Genomic DNA, 21,234 nt, shown 5'->3' with positions numbered 1-21,234 from the left:
TTGGGTTCATTTATTCAGTTTTGCAAAAAGTAAAATCTGGTGTTGTTTTAAAATGCCGGCTTTTGGATAGTGGTGAGTACTGGTACTGCACCCCTTTTTGGGATTTAAGAAAATGAATTCTCCACAGTTATGGGTTTGCTTTTGGCAATCAGCATTGCCATTCCCAATGGTTTCAGACTACTGTGTGGGTAGTCCAATGGTGGTTTTAGGCAGTGTCCTTCTGTGCCCATAACATCGGCAAAAATGGGTGGCAGCCTATTCTTCATGCACTTCCCTGTGCATTTTCTGGGAAGCTCTGGCCATCATGATGTTTTCCATGTCAGTACTGCACAGTTTTGAGGTAGGGCTCGAATGCATGGGTAAATACATCCCACAAGCCCCCTCTTGCGATGGCCATTCTATTTCACTGATGGGACTCGCAAGATCTGGGATGTAGTTCTCATCTTCTTCCGGTGGATGGCCAGTTCAGCATCTTTTCCTCCATCCGGTACTGATCGATCGGTTCTCCTCGCCGGTCCTGATGGGAAGATTGGGCGGTACCCCGGGCCCGTTGCGTCTCTGCTCGCGGTCTCCGGATCGTCCTCCTTGGTCATTCTCCATGGTTTCATCTCTCCTAGGATGATAAGGCAAAAGCGGCAATACCTACTCATAGACGTTTTTCCACCACTGTTGAGATAGTGGGGCAGCATATGCATTTCATCATAACAAAACATTACATTCTTATTTTGAAAAAAAAACAGTATAACTAAGAGACAGTTTCATGCAAATCACAATATTTTAGAGACTAGATGTGGTATGTATTATGGTTGGAACTGAATTAGTCTGAGACAGTGCCCGCTAGGATTCCAGAGGATTCCTCCAGTTGTTGCAGAGTGTGCCTGGGATGGCAACATTTCAACTGGTTTATGTGGACCCACTTGTCTTCCCCCGCTGCCAAAGGACCTTTGGGGATGTGGATTTTGTAGGCCACAGGAGAGATCTTGTCGATGATCTCAAAGGGTCCCTTCCATGTAGGCAAAAATTTGCGCTGCTTGGCCTGGTTCCTTTGGAAGTTGTATAGATAGACCCGGTCTCCCACCTGATATTCCTTCCTGGAAGTTTTCAGGTCATAGTGGGTCTTCATGCTATCAGCCGATCTTTCTAGATTCCGCTGAGCATAAGCAAAAGCATGTTGAAGGTGTTTCCTTAAATTCTCCACATACTCATGAGTTGTGGAGGCATTTATCAGTGTCTGCTCTTGGGTCCTATAGAGCAAATGCTGCGGAAGCACCATCTTGCGCCCAGTCATCAACTCAAATGGTGACATTTTGGTTGCAGATGAAGGGGTAGATCTGATGGCCATTAGGACCAGAGGTAATCGGATATCCCAATTTGGCCCAGAATCTGCCACAAACTTCTTTAATATGCTCACAATTGTCCGGTTATATCTCTCTACTGCCCCAGAAGAAGCTGGCCGGTAAGCAATGTGTAGCTTTCTCTTGACCCCCAGTATCTCCCACATCTTTGTCATTACTTCACTGGTGAAGTGGCTACCTCTGTCTGACTCAATCCTTTGAGGTAGACCAAAACGGGAAAAGATGTGGTTAATCATCAAGGCAGCTGCAGTTTCTGCCTTGCAATTTGGGGCTGGGAGACATTCCACCCACTTGGTAAACAAGCATGTCACAGTCAACATGTACTTATTCCCCCTAGCAGAGCGAATCACAGGGCATACAAAGTCGATTTGTAAATCTGACCATGGCAGGGTCATCCCCCGCTTTTGGAGAGGCGCACGGTGCGTGAGGGATGATGGCTGAAATTGTGCACACACAAGACACCCCTTCAAATATTGGTTGAGGTCCTGCCCCATGTGTGGCCAGTATGCAACCTCTCTTAAGATTTCCAGTGTTGTGTGAAACCCCCTATGACCGGCGGTGGCCGCATCATGGGCGTGACTTAACATCAGGCTTCGGAATGAGGTAGGAACCACCCACTGATCGTGGCCAGCTTTGGATTTCCTTACCAACAAACCGTCTTGGATCCGGAACATTTTTGGACATTTCATCAACACTCTTAGGTCCTCTTTCCCAATGTAATCGGTATCCGTCAGGGGAAAGTTCTCAGGGTCCTCAAGGTGCTGGTAAAATTTACCAATAATTGGATCCCCCTTCTGAGCGGTAATCAAATCAGCATCAGGGGTCTCCTTACTCCATTGTACAATTGAAAGGTCGTTGTGAGCATTCGTCTGGGACCTAGTGATAGCAGGGACCTGGATTTCCCCCAACAGGGACTCAATCTCAATTAGATCCCCTTGGATGGCCCCGGTTTTGGCCAGCTGATCAGCTAAGTCATTTCCAGTTTTGTCTGGTCCCTCTACTTTGGAATGACCCTTGATCTTTTTCCAATAGATGGTCATCCCATTCGACGTGACCAGATCATCGATGTTTTGGATCAACTTCCCATGTTTCAAGGGTTTGTTGTTAGCACATAACATGCCTCTGGTTTTCCAATTAACCAGGTGCTCCACGAACCCGTTCTGTACATAATCCGAATCTGTGATTATGACCAGTTCGTGGAGTTGATGCTGGACAGCAGTGAGGATGGCCTGATGCACAGCCATCAATTCTGCCACCTGACTACTTCGGGGACCAATTTTGTATCCAGCGGAGGGTTCTGGGGACTCATTCACCCATGCATTCCCTACGCCAGCCACCAGTTCTTTCTCCCCGTCGTTGTCAACATGGTAAGAGCATCCATCCACATAGACAGTGGGCATTCCCTCACACTTGTCCTCTTCAAAGACTGTGTGGGGAATTAAGGTATGCCTCCGTGTTGTCCTTGATTTTTAGACTTTCGTCCTTGAGACAGTTTTCTCTGGCACAATCATGCAAGTCAGCCAGACCTTGCGCGAGGGGACTCTTCTTGTTTTGGCCATATCTGACCTCCACAGGAAAGCCTTGCATTGATAGAATCCAGGAAGTGATTCGGGAATTACTCACATTTCCGGCCCGGATTCTATCACTTTGGAGATATTGCAGAGGCTGGTGTGGAGTCTCCACTATGATGTGTTCCCCCTGGATAAACGGGCGGTAATTCTTCAATGCCCACACCGTCGCCAGGAGTGCCTTCTCACAATCGTTGAATTTTTCCTCCACAGAGGATAAAGTTTTGCTTGCATAGGAGATTACTTTATTGACCTTGTCATGCTTTTGGTATAATACTGCCGTCAAGCACGTATTAGAGAACCCCGTCTCCAGGAAGAACTCCTTGTTTCTGACAGGGTAAGCTAGGCAAGGCGCTTGTGAGAGGCTTCTTTTGAGTTGTTTTACCACCTCGGATTGTTCTGGACCCCATTCCCACTTGACCCCCCCCTTCAGGAGATGAATCAGGGGTCTGGTGATCTCTGCGTATCCCTCAATGAACTTTCTGCTGTAATTAGTCAGTCCAAGGAGGCTCCTTAGTTCTCGCAGAGTTGTGGGGTCTTTCAGTTTCTGAAGTGCTTCCACTTTCTTTTCCTGGGGACAGAGACCCTGAGGAGTAATCTCGTGCCCCAAGAAATTAACACGGGTTCTACACCACTGTGCTTTCTGAAAGGAAAGTTTTGCTCCGGCGGCCCTCAACTGCGTCAGAACATAACGGATCTCCGCTATGTGTTCCTCCACAGATGAACTTTTGACGAGGACATCATCTACATAAGCCAGGTTACCCCTCGCACCCAGGTCGGGCATGGCCTTATGTAGGAAAATGTTGAACTCATTACCGGAGTTAAGGTATCCGAAGGGAGTCCGGGTCCATGTGTACTGCTGGCCCCCAAAGGTAAAAGCCAGTTTGTATTGGTCCTCCCTGCTGACAGGCACGGTCCAGTATCCATTGGTCAGGTCGATTGCGGTGAATACCTGTGACCCCTGGATCTGGGCCAGCCCTTGGTCAATGTAGGGAAGAGGCCATCGGGAAGTGTGGACCCGTTTGTTGAGCTCCCTGAGGTCGGCGCAGAGTCTCCACTGGCCGTTTGGCTTCAATATTCCCAGCACCGGATTATTGAAGGTGCTGTGGACTGGACGGATTATTCCCCGGGACTCAAGGTTCTTAATTATTTCCGTAAGTCACTCCATTGATGCGAGAGGCAAGCGATATTGCTTCACAAACACAGGGGTCATGCCAGGGTCCGTGGGGATAGTTGTTGTGTGGATGTCAGTGCGACCACAGTCATATGAGTCTACCGCAAAGAGATCTTGGAAATCCAAGAAAACTTGTTTCAACTTTTGCTTTTGTTCCAGAGTCACACAGGCATCAGCTAGGTTGACTCTCTCTTCCACCATCTGCCTGAAGCCTGGAAAGACTTCTGGTTTGGCTATTTCAGCGGCCTCCTCCAGCTGGGTGGAGAAGTCCCTGGTTAGAGTGCTGATTTGGACCGGAGGCTTCAGGTGGGAAAGGCAGCCCTCATGGACCTGGAAAATCACCTCATCCCTCCTGAAGTCACAAGTCACATCTTCCTTACCATAGGGGCAGGAAGTGTACACCAGGAAGTTCCCCCCATGCCGGGTAAAAATCCTGTCTGGTGTTGTGTTGTCCTCACTGTCACTGTCAAAACAGTCCTTGGGGATTGGTCCTAACAGTTCATTACCTAAATCAATGGAAAAATGTCGGTCATCAACCACCATTCCAATAATGGTGCCTGCGGCTAGAGTAATACTCTTTAACTCGCTGTTATCCACCTCTATTGGAATGGTGTCATGTTCTATGTTGACTAATGGAGTTGGGTTTACCCCCAACCCTTGCTGTTGGAGAGAAGCGTTTAGATGTATGTAAGCATCAGGGTTTTTCAACTCTTGTCCCCTTTTAACTTTCACTTCCAGGGAGAATTGTCAGGTCCTTTCTGGGATGGTGACTTCCTCTTTAATCTGAATTTCAACTGCATAAGGTAGCAATTGAGCTGACCTAAAGGCTTTTTCTGGATCATCAAAGCCCATGGGATTATCCGCTAATCGGGACCAAGCTTTGAAGTTTATTAGGTCCAAACTAATGGCAAAGCGATTGCGAATGTCACTGCCTAAGTAAAAGGCGGCAGGGACGTCTCGCACGACCCAACAATTGTGGACTATGCTCTTGTTGCCAATGGAGATTTTGAGCATACACCTGCTTGGCAGGAGATGTTTGGAATCAGATGCTTCCAGGTCCATTTCCCATTTGTCTATCAGTTTGAAGGTGGGACTGGCTGGATCTTTTGGGAGTTGGCGAAACATGGCTTCGCTGATGAAGCTCTTACCGTTGTTCACACACACTCGAGCGAGAACAGAGTCCTTCCCATCATTTAACTGAACAGGGATGAACAACTGCTCTCCAATTTGCTGAATATCAGCCAGGCTCTGAGTGAATTTCACATCTTTCTGGACTGTAGGAGTGGGAGTTTCTGATTGTGGATTAGTATAGAATTTCAGGGTGTTTCCTTCCAGTGTGGAATACCACTTTAAACTGGAAGGAAGGTTGATTTTCAGAAATAGAGAGGACCCTCCATCACCAGTCTGTTGTCCTACTGCTATTACTGTCACGTCTGGAATTTGGCTATTCTGGAAGTGAAATTCTACTTGGTCAGATTTTTGTTCAACCATGTGGCAGGTGCCGTTTAAACTAACATGGTTGACACTCCGTTTTAATTTTATTGGTCGGCTAGTCTGGGTCCAGAGGACCTTGTTTACGCAATCTATTAGGGGTGACAACCTTCTCAGGAGGTCATTCCCTAGTAAACAAGGGGTGCCCTCTGGGGCCACAACTATGACCGGGTGTTTCAACTTGTGTCGCCCAATTTTAATGTCCAAATCTGCCGTCCCCTCGACGGGAATTTCCTTCCCGTCAAAGTTCTGGAGTTGCCCAGGAAGAGAGGTGAGAGGAATTTGGTAATTCTCTCCCCTTCCTGCATTCAGTTCGTCAAAGGCCCTTCTGGACAGAAGGGTAGCTTGAGATCCAGTGTCCACCAGTGCCAAAATTGTACCCTGCCCCTGTACTTGTACCGGGGCATAATATCTTCCCTCCTTCTCCTCAAGGGGGCACAGATAATGCACATTTTTGGACAACTGGTGGGCTAATTTTCTGGTTTTGGACATCGCTAGCGAAGAGATTTGGGCAGAATTCTGTGGAGAGCCTTGGGAATCTGAAAGAAAAATTTGGCAACTGGAGATCAGAGCCATTGTGGGTTCCCCTGGCTCCGGTTCTGGGCCGCCCCCCCCTTTTTGGAGGCAGTCACCAGGATGGGTTTGAACCAGGGGATTTTCTTGCGGTTGGTTCTGGGATGAGATGGTGGGCGGCGGTAGCTCAGTCTCCACATCTCCCCAATCTGGATTTGCATCCCTAGGGACCCATTTTTCTTTGGGAGGAGTTCCCCCCTCTCTGAAGGAGAAGATCCTTTTCCCAGGATCCTCTGAGGATCCCTCTCCCTCAAATTGGAAGACCTGTACCTCCTCCTCAAACTGAGTCTGTTTGGGTCTTTCGTTTCTCCTACCCCCCCTCTGCTCCTTAGGAGGCAGACTTTCAGGGGCAAGAGATTTTGTTTCCGGTTCCTGGGTTTCCAGGGGCTGTTTACAAGTGAGGAAGGAAGCTTCCTCCAAGGCTTTACACCCCCCTTCCCCTTGTGCCTCCTCCCTGGGAACCGGTGAGTTATCGGGGTGCTGCCCCCGTCATTGTTCTGGAGCACCAGGTCCAGAGTTGGGTGCGTTCTGCGCCGGCATGCTGATCTGAGGGTTCTGCTGAGCCCTCAGTATGTGACCCAGATCCCGCGCCATGTTTTGAACCTGGCGCTCTAACTGGGAAACCCGCTCAGGCTGATACGGGGCCCTGTTTTCTCCCCTGGGCTGATCCCGGGAAGGGTAGCTATCCCTTCTTTGGTAGTACCCCTGGTTGGGAAGATTTGGGTACCCCTCCACCCTTGGCCTCCCATCTCCCGGATTAGGTTGTCTGGGCTCAGGGAATTGGGGAAAGAAGGATGGATGATTTTGGGGTTGGAAATTGGGTGGATACCTGGGGAAAAAGTTCTGCCCAGGATTTGGAGAATTTCTGCCCTCCTGTGGGAAGTTGGGAGGGAAGTTCCCTGGGTTAGGTGCTTGGCTGGATCCCCCCCCTTGGGCTGGAGGAGTCCACACATAACCCAGGATGGGTCGATTTCCCTTGTAACGGGGACTTACATAATCAGGAGAGCGAGGGACCCCATTTGTGGGGCTGCCTCCTTGGCTCCCTGTCTGTGACTGAACCGAGGACCTCCTGGGCCTAGCATTATTAGGTGCAGGTAGGTTTTTAGGCCCCCCCATCTCCAAATCCAAAACGGGGGTGACCTTTACCTCTGCCACCTTGGCAGCAGCAGGGGTGCTGTTGGCTTTGGGGTTTTTCTGGGCATTACTTTTGCTATGTATCGGTTTCTGCACCTCATAGATCCGGGTAGCCTGTTCAATGACCCAGTCTAAAGATCTTTTCTCGTGAAAATCCCTCACGAGCTGGGTCATGATATATTTGGGCAAGGCGTGGAAAAACGTATTTATAAATTCTCTGCTATCCGTGCGCACCCTTCTTGTGGTCTGTGCAAAAGCACGCTTTAACTCCTGCACAAATTCTTGTGGGGCCTGATCCTCCCCACATTGCAAATTGTAGGCTGCCTTGCGAGCCTCTTGAGGATTTCTGTGAACAGAAAAATGTTTCAAGATGGCCGCCTTATAGGTGGACCATCTTAAATGATTTTGGTCCTCCAGCCCCGCAAAGAAACTGGAGTATTCCGGGGAGAAGGTCCACTTTACATATTGAATACAGCTTTGGCTGTCCTTCAAATGGAAAGTCTCCATCATTTGTTCAAACAACTCTAAGTGCTCCCAAACAGAATACTTAGCGTTCTTATGGTAAGGCGTGATGACGCTCCTGATCGCCTTAATCTGCTTTAAGGGGTCCTTAAGCAAGGCCCTTTTTGCCTTATTGGCCTTTTTGGTTCGGGTAACCCTTGTCCATTCGTCCTCGGACTCAGAGGCACTGCTCCCAGAGGTTCCCGTCTGTTCTTCCAGGTTTTCCCGGATTCTGCGAGCCTGGGAATGGCTGGCAGAATGTGGGGACCTGGTCTCCTGTGTCCTGCGCAGTTCAGAGGAGTCTTCAGATTCCTCCTTGCTGCCAGGATTTGATGGGTACCCCCTCCACTGACCTAACTGGGCAGAGGTTTTCAGGATGCCCTTAATGGGCCTATTCTCCCGGGGTTCCCCACTGAATTGCACCATGCTTGGGTGCCCATGCCCAGATGCCCGCCCATCCATTCCTGAGTGGTACTGGCCTATGAGCCCCATACTTTTAGCTGGATAGTAATCTGCCATCCCTGTGGCCCTGTGCTCATGTGCGCCCGGGGACATGGGGGTGGTAGAGTCCAGGGACTGGGAGAGATGAAGGCCCCTGGTGTTAGGGCTCCTGAGGTTATGGTCAGGAGTCTCTCTTTCCCAGCGGACCTCATCTCTATCCGCCCCTGCTCCCTGTTGCAATGCAAGAGCCTGCATTTGTGCTTTCAGTTCCTCAGTCAAGGCCTTACTAGACTCTATCAGTCTCTCCTGCATCGCTACCTGTTGTTGGAGCCTATCATTGTGTTGACAGAGGGCCTCATTTTCCCTCTGTGCTTCCTGGTTGGTCCTGGAGAACTGGGCCGGTCTTTGCTGCAGGAGGTTTACCTCCTGAGTCCCATCCCTACCGGCCTGCTCCTTTATTGGCAGAACATCTTCCACCCTTCTGGTGTGCTCTACCAAGTTCTGGTTTTCTTTTTGGAGGTCACCCAGCCCCTGGAGGGCCAGGTGATTTTCTTCCATTTTCCTTTTTAAATGGCAGACTTCCTGGCCTATGGTGTCTCTTTCCTGACTGAGAGCCTGCATCTGTGCTGCCAGGTCGTCCCTTTGCCTTTGGAAGGCACCAGCTTTCTGGCGCTCCTGATCAAACTCTGCCTGGGTATCCAGGTCTTTCAGAATTAGTTTGTTGCTCTCTGCCTTCACTCTATCTAGGTGGCCTTGCAGGGTGACTACCTGCTCAGCACATACCCTGTTGAAGTCCAGTTGTTGCTCCAGCTTTTTCTGGCTTTGCAGTAGGGAGTCCAAACCTTCTTGGTGTTCCTTCTGCAAGGCCAGAAATCTGGTATCCTGTTCTGACTTTTCCTTTTGCAGCACATCCATATCCTCCTTTATTTTAGTGATGTACTGCCTGGTCTCATTTTCTGACTCCTGGCTCCTGTGCAGCCTTTGCTCAGAAGAGTCCAGATCAGATTGGGCCTTCTCTAACGCCATCTGTTGCCTTTTTGCCAGATCAGGGCCTTCAGCACATTTATTCTGTATGGCTCCCATATATAAATATAAATATGCCGCTATCCTAACAATCTTATTGTGTTCATCTTTGGCCTTAGGAGCCATATATAGTTCCCTCAGGGCCACATGTAATGGACCCTGATCTCTCCATAAGTCTGACCCTGTTTCAGTGACCTGTCGCGTGATGGCCTGCAACCAGGCATCCTGGCCCTGCTCAGCCCATTCACCTCTCACAAATAGTTTATGTAAGAAGTGCTCTCTGGCTATTTTCATATCTACCAAGGTCGTCATTCTAGAGATTGGTCTCTGTCCTGACTTACAGAAGTTTGTATTTTATTTTTGCAGAACAGAACTTTTCTTGGAGTGTCCCTTTTGAGGAATGCTTCACAGCGTAATGCAGCGTGGTGATCCGACTGGATATGTGTATCTGGTCAGCTGGCACGCTGTATTAAGCTGCACAAGTGGTATTCTAACCCAAACGTCCGGCCGGAGCCCCCAATTTTGTAAGAGGATTCAATTCAGCACTACAGCCAAGTCAACGCCTAGTCTAGAATACTGAATGAAAACCCTTATTGATATATCTTTATGTCCAGTTCATGCGTTCTGGATGACTACCCCTATATAACACCCCTCTGTTGGAATCCCCCTGACCCCACTGAGCCAAGAAGTAGTTCTGTTTTGCAAGTTAAAAGGTTTAATTGATACTTTAAACAATATAGATATATATATCACAATTTATAATAAATTAATAATTGAATATCACACTTAATCTGATATGATAAAGATTAACAACGGAGAATCTGGCACTAGCACACTTCTTTATAATCACTAAGGAGTTGACATGAAATGGATAAGGTAGCACACTGGTAAATAGGGACAGAAGAATAATGTGGTAGAGAATGCTTTATAGATTTCGGAGGGATGCAATGTTGAATGAAATGCAGTAAAGAAAATAACTTGATAGGATTTCAGCAAAAGACAATGTAATCACTTTCTTAGACAATTCACCCCCCCCTTTTATGCAATGCAAGGAAATGGAAGGAAGCACACAGTTCTCAGAAATGCAATTCAAACGTAATTCAGTTCACCCAGCAACTTAGACTACAGACGTTGAAAACACAGGCAAAATGCTTTTATATGTGCTGGCAATTAAGTGAAAAATATGCTAAATTTGCTTTTAATTCCCTCTAGAAGTTCAGGGTGAGTGGTATCTAGTTAATATTAGTCCAGGCTCACTTTAGCAAGGATCTAGGGTGTAACTAGCAGGTTAAACGAATTTTTAGCAACTGAAAGCAAGAAGCTTCTGTTTTCACACGTGGAGAAATTTGCAAATCGCGGCAAACTTCGCGAGTGCGTTTTTCACGATTACGGCAAAACTATATGCGGTTCTAGGTTCGTAGGAAAGCCACGATTCTCAGCTTTCAGGGGAAAGTTACTGCAAGTCTCTAGCACAAACGGTTGCGGAGATATGAGCGATTAAATAAAGGTCGTTTTTCAGATTTGAAATTTTAAAGTTCAAAAAGACAAGTGCAGCTTGCAACTAGAAAATGACAGGTGACAGTTAGGAGACAGTTCTACTTAGATTAAAATAGATTTGAATTATATTATTTTAACTAAGAGATTGGTTCTGCACAGTTTTCTAGGTACTCACACTATATTCTTGAGTGAAATGGGCCTCGCCATGGATCTGGTCAGGTTTTAGACAGGACTCTGGTCTCTGCACTTCACAGTGATCTGGGTCTGCTCTCTCTCTGGATTCTGAAGATTGAGGGATTTAAAGTCTGGATCTTTCTGCACAGCTTTCTCTGGAGATTGATGGAGGTAAAGTATGGATTTTCCCGGCAGAGCTTCCAGCTGCAAATGGATTGGAAAGTCTCTATCTGTCCTGTCTGTCTGCTTTTATGTGTTTAGAATGTGGGTGTGTTCTAGCATCACTGACCCTACCTCTCTCTCAGCTTCTAATTGGTCAAACTTCCATTTCTCATTTGATTGGGGGAGCTAAATTGTGTCAGAGTGATGTCATTTTACAGCCTGCAGAAAGTCCACTCCTCCTGTCAACTTACACACAAATCTAGATTTGAACCCAAATACATATTTGCAGAGGTACATGTTGTTTTAAAATCATCTTCACCCATCATGCATTACAGGAGGTATACCCTGTTCAAACTCTGCTCTTCCTGGGGGCTTGCATTCAGAAATGGCACATATTTCACTTTTTAACTGATTTTGCAATTCAGGACATTGACCCAAATTTACACACATGTGCGCAAGGAGTATGGACATTAGTTGATGAAGTGTCTGATTTTTCACATGCACACATTTTGAGTAATATCCTCTTTTCCGCTAAAACCCCCCTGAACATGCCACCGGTTCGAAAAACCTCTTAAAATGTGGGCAGAAAAATCACAAGAATTATGGTATAATTTAAATAATTTTCACAAGTCCGTACTATGAGTTATTCATCTTTTTCTAAAACCATATTCTGGCTATAGAGGTGTGTCTTTTCAGGTCACATGGTACAGAAACCAGTCTTTCCAGTTTCTGCCAAGCTCAGAGACCCTGCCCCTCCCAGCTTCTGCCAAGAGGAAGCTCCATTTACGACTCCCGCCAATAAAACATTTGCCTGAGTCAGGACAGGGCTTTGTTCAATTTCCTGCAGAGCCCAGGTAATTCAATCAGGGAAGTGTCATATCCCTTTTGGTGTGAGCAGCAAAAGGGCAGCTAGGCCTGGGAACACAGCTGTGACTCAAGTTTCACTCCTGATGGGGGTAGTTGCCAGGCAGAATTCAGTTCCTTAAGCCAAGTTTCAGATAAAATGTCACTTTTTGTTCCCCAGTTCCTGCATTCAAATAAAACTAAACATTTTTACATATGCAGCTAGAATGCTGATTCTAAGTTTAAAACTATGACATTTAAACAATTGCAACCTATGTGACACTCAAAAGTAGGTCACTCAGTCAATTTAAACATTTAGATTTTTTTTAGTGTCTTTCAGTCCAAATTTACTTAAACTGCTGAAATCCACAGCGCAGCCAGTCTTGTTATAAACCTTCAAGTCACTTCAGAATATAACTTTAGATTGTATCCACCTCTCAGTAAGTCTTTCTTTGGCCTGTTTTGGGTTCATTTATTCAGTTTTGCAAAAAGTAAAATCTGGTGTTGTTTTAAAATGCCGGCTTTTGGATAGTGGTGAGTACTGGTACTGCACCCCTTTTTGGGATTTAAGAAAATGAATTCTCCACAGTTATGGGTTTGCTTTTGGCAATCAGCATTGCCATTCCCAATGGTTTCAGACTACTGTGTGGGTAGTCCAATGGTGGTTTTAGGCAGTGTCCTTCTGTGCCCATAACATCGGCAAAAATGGGTGGCAGCCTATTCTTCATGCACTTCCCTGTGCATTTTCTGGGAAGCTCTGGCCATCATGATGTTTTCCATGTCAGTACTGCACAGTTTTGAGGTAGGGCTCGAATGCATGGGTAAATACATCCCACAGGGAGCAGTCTAATGCACTGCAGTGCTAAGAGAGGCATGCCTTTTTCAGAAAAAAGTTCAGGTTTTCTGCCAATCAGAAAAAAATAGCAATGCAATCAGGCCAAAGGCAGAACACACATGCCAGTGAGTCTCTGTGGCGCAATTGGTTAGCGCGTTCGGCTGTTAACCGAAAAGACGCTGCTGTTTTTGACACAAAGACACAGAGTGTTCCACTCAGTAAACCTGAGTCATTTCACCTGTGTTCTCTGGGTTCAGCCTACTGTCCCCTTTTAACACAAGTGCGCAACTGTGGCTTTCTCCTCATAGCAAGTTATGCCTATACAGAGGACATTTGGTGCACTGTTGATGGGCTCTGTCCTCTACTAAATCCCCTGTGTTTGTGGATTAGGGGAGGTAGGGAAGTGCTTGATACCCTGATTTGCTGTGGAAAATAGAGCTATTTTAGAAATATTTTCAGGTTGCCTGGAAAGCATAAGCAAACAGCACACCAATCAGGCCCCAGTGTAAGCACTGCATGAGTCTCTGTGGCGCAATCGGTTAGCGCGTTCGGCTGTTAACCGAAAGGTTGGTGGTTCAAGCCCACCCAGGGACGATGCATTTTGGCTCAAAAATTCAGCATGACCAACTATGAATTTCTGTTTACCTCTCGCAGGTCTCGTCTGCTGACGTCCAAAAAATCCAATAAACTGTAAGCAATTCTTCTCGCTTGCTTTAGTTTTTCAAAACTTGCCATTCAATTCATAAACATCAAGACTTCATGGGAAGGGTTTGGCTGCAGCGTGTACTGATGCACAGAAGGAATCTATCCTAGCCAGTCTACTTAAAGAAGCAATGAGGCTCTGCAGGTCCATGTACGTCTCCTACCTTTATTCTGTCATCAGACACACCAGGTGGACTGCTGCAAGGACCTCGTGGCGCAATGGTAGCGCGTCTGACTCCAGATCAGAAGGTTGTGTGTTCAAATCACGTCGGGGTCATACTTCCTTTTCCCACTCTGAAATACAAAATTGCTCTTCAGTATCTCGTTATTTCAACCTGACTGCATCTTTGTGCTCTGGGCCTAGTTGTTCTGGCGTTTCGAATGTAAGCTTTGCAGCAGGGAAGTATCATATTGACAGACACCCATGAAGGACATGGTCAACCTTTAAAGCAGGCCAATCTCTATGTTTTACTGGATGCAGCAGAAGTATTTCCTCTTTACCATCTCTTCAAGTGGGCCTGACTGATGTGCTGTTTTGTGCACGCTACGTGGGCTTTGTAAAGCATACCTCTGCCATTTGCATGGCCTCCTAGCGCTGTCAATATTTTCGTGTAATCGCTGAATGCTGCACTGTCCTGGGAACTCTAGGTGTGACTAAAGGATATATGCTGGGGCCCCGAAAGGGGGTCGGCAGTCTAGTGGCAATGCCCATCACTTTGTAGTTTGGGTTTGTGAGTTCAGGTACCGCTCTGGTGTCAGAAAACTGTAAGCGCCCTCCCAATCAACTGTCGGTCCTGGATTGTGAGGATTTCCCCTTATACTGGTCTCAGTAGACACATTTCCATTTTACTTTTTCACTCTCGCATTGCCTATTTCGCTCTCTCTCATAGATACATTATAGACAAGAGAGACATTGTCAGCGAGAGGGTTGCACAGCACCTTCCCCCATTTCCCTAAGTGCATTGCATGGGGCTCTGGGAGGCGTGCACATTTGTCTGAAACACAAAGAACCACTGGCAATAAAAGGCGTAGGACCCCAGTTCGCATTTCTTAGAATTTGAGGAGGCACTCAGAGTTGTCTCGGGCGTGACTGTACCTTTCATAGGAGATGTGCTAATCCCCAAACCCTCTTCCTTTGTCCCAGTAATCTGTCCTAGGGCCTCTAGCAAGTTGTTTTCTGAAACAAAGCTTACCTGAACATCCTGTAAAATTGGTAACTTTTCAGTAGCAGTACAGTGCAGTATATAGCATTCCTGTTGCGCACAGCATCTAGATCCAAAAATTGCTTACTCTACCCCAGAAATTAGAATTCACCCAGTCAAACAGAGGGATCTATAAAGATCATGGCAAGTAGTTAACATAAGCTACTTCCCCCAAGTTCTCTTGGTGCACTCTGCTGCCCTCTTTTAACAGAAGAATGCAACTGCAGGTCTTGCTTCTCAGCAAGGTACCTACATATAGAAACCTTGGTGCACTCTTACTAAATCTGCTGGAATGTGTCTTCTATTGCGCCCAAGGTGGTTGTGTATTTGGGGACTCAGGGAAGCAAGGGAGCAGTCTAATGCACTGCAGTGCTAAGAGAGGCATGCCTTTTTCAGAAAAAAGTTCAGGTTTTCTGCCAATCAGAAAAAAATAGCAATGCAATCAGGCCAAAGGCAGAACACACATGCCAGTGAGTCTCTGTGGCACAATTGGTTAGCGCGTTCGGCTGTTAACTGAAAAGACGCTGCTGTTTTTGGCACAAAGACACAGAGTGTTCCACTCAGTAAACCTGAGTCATTTCACCTGTGTTCTCTGGGTTCAGCCTACTGTCCCCTTTTAACACAAGTGCGCAACTGTGGCTTTCTCCTCATAGCAAGTTATGCCTATACAGAGGACATTTGGTGCACTGTTGATGGGCTCTGTCCTCTACTAAATCCCCTGTGTTTGTGGATTAGGGGAGGTAGGGAAGTGCTTGATACCCTGATTTGCTGTGGGAAATAGAGCTATTTTAGAAATATTTTCAGGTTGCCTGGGAAGCATAAGCAAACAGCACACCAATCAGGCCCCAGTGTAAGCACTGCATGAGTCTCTGTGGCGCAATCGGTTAGCGCGTTCGGCTGTTAACCGAAAGGTTGGTGGTTCAAGCCCACCCAGGGACGATGCATTTTGGCTCAAAAATTCAGCATGACCAACTATGAACTTCTGTTTACCTCTCGCAGGTCTCGTCTGCTGATGTCCAAAAAATACAATAAACTGTAAGCAATTCTTCTCGCTTGCTTTAGTTTTTCAAAACTTGCCATTCAATTCATAAACATCAAGACTTCATGGGAAGGGTTTGGCTGCAGCGTGTACTGATGCACAGAAGGAATCTATCCTAGCCAGTCTACTTAAAGAAGCAATGAGGCTCTGCAGGTCCATGTACGTCTCCTACCTTTATTCTGTCATCAGACACACCAGGTGGACTGCCGCAAGGACCTTGTGGCGCAATGGTAGCGCGTCTGACTCCAGATCAGAAGATTGTGTGTTTAAATCACGTCGGGGTCATACTTCCTTTTCCCACTCTGAAATACAAAATTGCTCTTCAGTATCTCGTTATTTCAACCTGACTGCATCTTTGTGCTCTGGGCCTAGTTGTTCTGGCGTTTCGAATGTAAGCTTTGCAGCAGGGAAGTATCATATTGACAGACACCCATGAAGGACATGGTCAACCTTTAAAGCAGGCCAATCTCTATGTTTTACTGGATGCAGCAGAAGTATTTCCTCTTTACCATCTCTTCAAGTGGGCCTGACTGATGTGCTGTTTTGTGCACGCTTCGTGGGCTTTGTAAAGCATACCTCTGCCATTTGCATGGCCTCCTAGCGCTGTCAATATTTTCGTGTAATCGCTGAATGCTGCACTGTCCTGGGAACTCTAGGTGTGACTAAAGGATATATGTTGGGGCCCCGAAAGGGGGTCGGCAGTCTAGTGGCAATGGGCATCACTTTGCAGTTTGGGTTTGTGAGTTCAGGTACCGGTCTGGTGTCGGAAACCTGTAAGCGCCCTCCCAATCAACTGTCGGTCCTGGATTGTGAGGATTTCCCCTTATACTGGTCTCAGTAGACACATTTCCATTTTACTTTTTCACTCTCGCATTGCCTATTTCTCTCTCTCTCATAGTTACATTATAGACAAGAGAGACATTGTCAGCGAGAGGGCTTCACAGCACCTTCCCCCCTTTCCCTAAGTGCATTGCAAGGGGCTCTGGGAGGCGTGCACATTTGTCTGAAACACAAAGATCCACTGGCAATAAAAAGCGTAGGTCCCTAGTTTGCATTTCTTAGAATTTGAGGAGGCACTCAGAGTTGTCTCGGGCGTGACTGTACCTTTCATAGGAGATGTGCTAATCCCCAAACCCTCTTCCTTTGTCCCAGTAATCTGTCCTAGGGCCTCTAGCAAATTGTTTTCTGAAACAAAGCTTACCTGAACATCCTGTAAAATTGGTAACTTTTCAGTAGCAGTACAGTGCAGTATATAGCATTCCTGTTGCGCACAGCATCTAGATCCAAAAATTGCTTACTCTACCCCAGAAATTAGAATTCACCCAGTCAAACAGAGGGATCTATAAAGAGCATGGCAAGTAGTTAACATAAGCTACTTCCCCCAAGTTCTCTTGGTGCACTCTGCTGCCCTCATTTAACAGAAGAATGCAACTGCAGGTCTTGCTTCTCAGCAAGGTACCTACATATAGAATCCTTGGTGCAATCTTGCTAAATCTGCTGGAATGTGTCTTCTATTTGTGCCCAGCGTGGTTGTGTATTTGGGGATTCAGGGAAGCAAGGGAGCAGTCTAATGCACTGCAGTGCTAAGAGAGGCATGCCTTTTTCAGAAAAAAGTTCAGGTTTTCTGCCAATCAGAAAAAAATAGCAATGCAATCAGGCCAAAGGCAGAACACACATGCCAGTGAGTCTCTGTGGCGCAATTGGTTAGCGCGTTCGGCTGTTAACCGAAAAGACGCTGCTGTTTTTGGCACAAAGACACAGAGTGTTCCACTCAGTAAACCTGAGTCATTTCTCCCGTGTTCTCTGGGTTCAGCCTACTGTCCCCTTTTAACACAAGTGCGCAACTGTGGCTTTCTCCTAATAGCAAGTTATGCCTATACAGAGGACATTTGGTGCACTGTTGATGGGCTCTGTCCTCTACTAAATCCCCTGTGTTTGTGGATTAGGGGAGGTAGGGAAGTGCTTGATACCCTGATTTGCTGTGGGAAAAAGAGCTATTTTAGAAATATTTTCAGGTTGCCTAGGAAGCATAAGCAAACAGCACACCAATCAGGCCCCTGTGTAAGAACTGCATGAGTCTCTGTGGCGCAATCGGTTAGCGCGTTTGGCTGTTAACCGAAAGGTTGGTGGTTCAAGCCCACCCAGGGACGGTGCATTTTGGCTCAAAAATTCAGCGTGACCAACTATGGACTTCTGTTTACCTCTCGCAGGTCTCGTCTGCTGACGTCCAAAAAATCCAATAAACTGCAAGCAATTCTTCTCGCTTGCTTTAGTTTTTCAAAACTTGCCATTCAATTCATAAACATCAAGACTTCATGGGAAGGGTTTGGCTGCAGCGTGTACTGATGCACAGAAGGAATCTATCCTAGCCAGTCTACTTAAAGAAGCAATGAGGCTCTGCAGGTCCATGTACGTCTCCTACCTTTATTCTGTCATCAGACACACCAGGTGAGCTGCCGCAAGGACCTCGTGGCGCAATGGTAGCGCGTCTGACTCCAGATCAGAAGGTTGTGTGTTCAAATCACGTCGGGGTCATACTTCCTTTTCCCACTCTGAAATACAAAATTGCTCTTCAGTATCTCGTTATTTCAACCTGACTGCATCTTTGTGCTCTGGGCCTAGTTGTTCTGGCGTTTCAAATGTAAGCTTTGCAGCAGGGAAGTATCATATTGACAGACACCCATGAAGGACATGGTCAACCTTTAAAGCAGGCCAATCTCTATGTTTTACTGGATGCAGCAGAAGTATTTCCTCTTTACCATCTCTTCAAGTGGGCCTGACTGATGTGCTGTTTTGTGCACGCTACGTGGGCTTTGTAAAGCATACCTCTGCCATTTGCATGGCCTCCTAGCGCTGTCAATATTTTCGTGTAATCGCTGAATGCTGCACTGTCCTGGGAACTCTAGGTGTGACTAAAGGATATATGCTGGGGCCCCGAAAGGGGGTCGGCAGTCTAGTGGCAATGCCCATCACTTTGCAGTTTGGGTTTGTGAGTTCAGGTACCGGTCTGGTGTCGGAAACCTGTAAGCGCCCTCCCAATCAACTGTCGGTCCTGGATTGTGAGGATTTCCCCTTATACTGGTCTCAGTAGACACATTTCCATTTTACTTTTTCACTCTCGCATTGCCTATTTCTCGCTCTCTCATAGATACATTATAGACAAGAGAGACATTGTCAGCGAGAGGGTTTCACAGCACCTTCCCCCATTTCCCTAAGTGCATTGCAAGGGGCTCTGGGAGGCGTGCACATTTGTCTGAAACACAAAGATCCACTGGCAATAAAAAGCGTAGGTCCCTAGTTTGCATTTCTTAGAATTTGAGGTGACACTCAGAGTTGTCTCGGGCGTGACTGTACCTTTCATAGGAGATGTGCTAATCCCCAAACCCTCTTCCTTTGTCCCAGTAATCTGTCTTAGTGCCTCTAGCAAGTTGTTTTCTGAAACAAAGCTTACCTGAACATCCTGTAAAATTGGTAACTTTTCAGTAGCAGTACAGTGCAGTATATAGCATTCCTGTTGCGCACAGCATCTAGATCCAAAAATTGCTTACTCTACCCCAGAAATTAGAATTCACCCAGTCAAACAGAGGGATCTATAAAGAGCATGGCAAGTAGTTAACATAAGCTACTTCCCCCAAGTTCTCTTGGTGCACTCTGCTGCCCTCTTTTAACAGAAGAATGCAACTGCAGGTCTTGCTTCTCAGCAAGGTACCTACATATAGAAACCTTGGTGCACTCTTGCTAAATCTGCTGGAATGTGTCTTCTATTGTGCCCAGGGTGGTTGTGTATTTGGGGATTCAGGGAAGCAAGGGAGCAGTCTAATGCACTGCAGTGCTAAGAGAGGCATGCCTTTTTCAGAAAAAAGTTCAGGTTTTCTGCCAATCAGAAAAAAATAGCAATGCAATCAGGCCAAAGGCAGAACACACATGCCAGTGAGTCTCTGTGGCGCAATTGGTTAGCGCGTTCGGCTGTTAACCGAAAAGACGCTGCTGTTTTTGGCACAAAGACACAGAGTGTTCCACTCAGTAAACCTGAGTCATTTCTCCCGTGTTCTCTGGGTTCAGCCTACTGTCCCCTTTTAACACAAGTGCGCAACTGTGGCTTTCTCCTCATAGCAAGTTATGCCTATACAGAGGACATTTGGTGCACTGTTGATGGGCTCTGTCCTCTACTAAATCCCCTGTGTTTGTGGATTAGGGGAGGTAGGGAAGTGCTTGATACCCTGATTTGCTGTGGGAAAAAGAGCTATTTTAGAAATATTTTCAGGTTGCCTGGGAAGCATAAGCAAACAGCACACCAATCAGGCCCCTGTGTAAGGCCTGCATGAGTCTCTGTGGCGCAATCGGTTAGCGCGTTTGGCTGTTAACCGAAAGGTTGGTGGTTCAAGCCCACCCAGGGACTTTGCATTTTGGCCCAAAAATTCAGCGTGACCAACTATGGACTTCTGTTTACCTCACGCAGGTCTCGTCTGCTGACGTCCAAAAAATCCAAAAAACTGCAAGCAATTCTTCTCGCTTGCTTTAGTTTTTCAAAACTTGCCATTCAATTCATAAACATCAAGACTTCATGGGAAGGGTTTGGCTGCAGCGTGTACTGATGCACAGAAGGAAGCTATCCTAGCCAGTCTACTTAAAGAAGCAATGAGGCTCTGCAGGTGCATGTACGTCTCCTACCTTTATTCTGTCATCAGACACACCAGGTGGATTGCCACAAGGACCTCGTGGCGCAATGGTAGCGCGTCTGACTCCAGATCAGAAGGTTGTGTGTTCAAATCACAACGGGGTCATACTTGCTTTTCCCACTCTGAAATACAAAATTGCTCTTCAGTATCTCGTTATTTCAACCTGACTGCATCTTTGTGCTCTGGGCCTAGTTGTTCTGGCGTTTCGAATGTAAGTTTTGCAGCAGGGAAGTATCATATTGACAGACACCCATGAAGGACATGGTCAAGCTTTAAAGCAGGCCAATCTCTATGTTTTACTGGATGCAGCAGAAGTATTTCCTCTTTACCATCTCTTCAAGTGGGCCTGACTGATGTGCTGTTTTGTGCACGCTACGTGGGCTTTGTAAAGCATACCTCTGCCATTTGCATGGCCTCCTAGCGCTGTCAATATTTTCGTGTAATCGCTGAATGCTGCACTGTCCTGGGAACTCTAGGTGTGACTAAAGGATATATGTTGGGGCCCCGAAAGGGGGTCGGCAGTCTAGTGGCAATGCCCATCACTTTGCAGTTTGGGTTTGTGAGTTCAGGTACCGGTCTGGTGTCGGAAACCTGTAAGCGCCCTCCCAATCAACTGTCGGTCCTGGATTGTGAGGATTTCCCCTTATACTGGTCTCAGTAGACACATTTCCATTTTACTTTTTCACTCTCGCATTGCCTATTTCTCTCTCTCTCATAGTTACATTATAGACAAGAGAGACATTGTCAGTGAGAGGGCTTCACAGCACCTTCCCCCCTTTCCCTAAGTGCATTGCAAGGGGCTCTGGGAGGCGTGCACATTTGTCTGAAACACAAAGATCCA

The 21,234-nt window shown here is 46.8% G+C and overlaps 8 non-coding genes across 8 annotated transcripts; all 8 read left to right on the top strand.

Moving 5' to 3' along the window:
• The first annotated feature begins 13,291 nt into the window (after window positions 1-13,291).
• Window positions 13,292-13,365, top strand: TRNAN-GUU (transfer RNA asparagine (anticodon GUU)). Its single transcript has one exon. It is a non-coding gene; the product is annotated as a tRNA-Asn (tRNA).
• Window positions 13,366-13,678: 313 nt separating this feature from the next.
• On the top strand, window positions 13,679-13,750 carry TRNAW-CCA (transfer RNA tryptophan (anticodon CCA)). The gene has a single exon. It is a non-coding gene; the product is annotated as a tRNA-Trp (tRNA).
• Window positions 13,751-15,540: 1,790 nt separating this feature from the next.
• On the top strand, window positions 15,541-15,614 carry TRNAN-GUU (transfer RNA asparagine (anticodon GUU)). Its single transcript has one exon. It is a non-coding gene; the product is annotated as a tRNA-Asn (tRNA).
• Window positions 15,615-15,927: 313 nt separating this feature from the next.
• TRNAW-CCA (transfer RNA tryptophan (anticodon CCA)) lies at window positions 15,928-15,999 on the top strand. The gene has a single exon. It is a non-coding gene; the product is annotated as a tRNA-Trp (tRNA).
• Window positions 16,000-17,790: 1,791 nt separating this feature from the next.
• TRNAN-GUU (transfer RNA asparagine (anticodon GUU)) lies at window positions 17,791-17,864 on the top strand. Its single transcript has one exon. It is a non-coding gene; the product is annotated as a tRNA-Asn (tRNA).
• A 313-nt stretch (window positions 17,865-18,177) lies between these two features.
• On the top strand, window positions 18,178-18,249 carry TRNAW-CCA (transfer RNA tryptophan (anticodon CCA)). The gene has a single exon. It is a non-coding gene; the product is annotated as a tRNA-Trp (tRNA).
• A 1,790-nt stretch (window positions 18,250-20,039) lies between these two features.
• TRNAN-GUU (transfer RNA asparagine (anticodon GUU)) lies at window positions 20,040-20,113 on the top strand. Its single transcript has one exon. It is a non-coding gene; the product is annotated as a tRNA-Asn (tRNA).
• A 313-nt stretch (window positions 20,114-20,426) lies between these two features.
• TRNAW-CCA (transfer RNA tryptophan (anticodon CCA)) lies at window positions 20,427-20,498 on the top strand. Its single transcript has one exon. It is a non-coding gene; the product is annotated as a tRNA-Trp (tRNA).
• The last annotated feature ends 736 nt before the right edge of the window (window positions 20,499-21,234 follow it).

The sequence above is a fragment of the Ambystoma mexicanum genome, chromosome 11 (assembly GCF_040938575.1).
Source record: "Ambystoma mexicanum isolate Mex_15411 chromosome 11, UKY_AmexF1_1, whole genome shotgun sequence".
In the NCBI taxonomy this organism is placed as follows: Eukaryota; Metazoa; Chordata; class Amphibia; order Caudata; family Ambystomatidae; genus Ambystoma; species Ambystoma mexicanum.
Note: the sequence above shows the minus strand (reverse complement) of the source record. Positions and strands in the feature narration are given on the sequence as shown.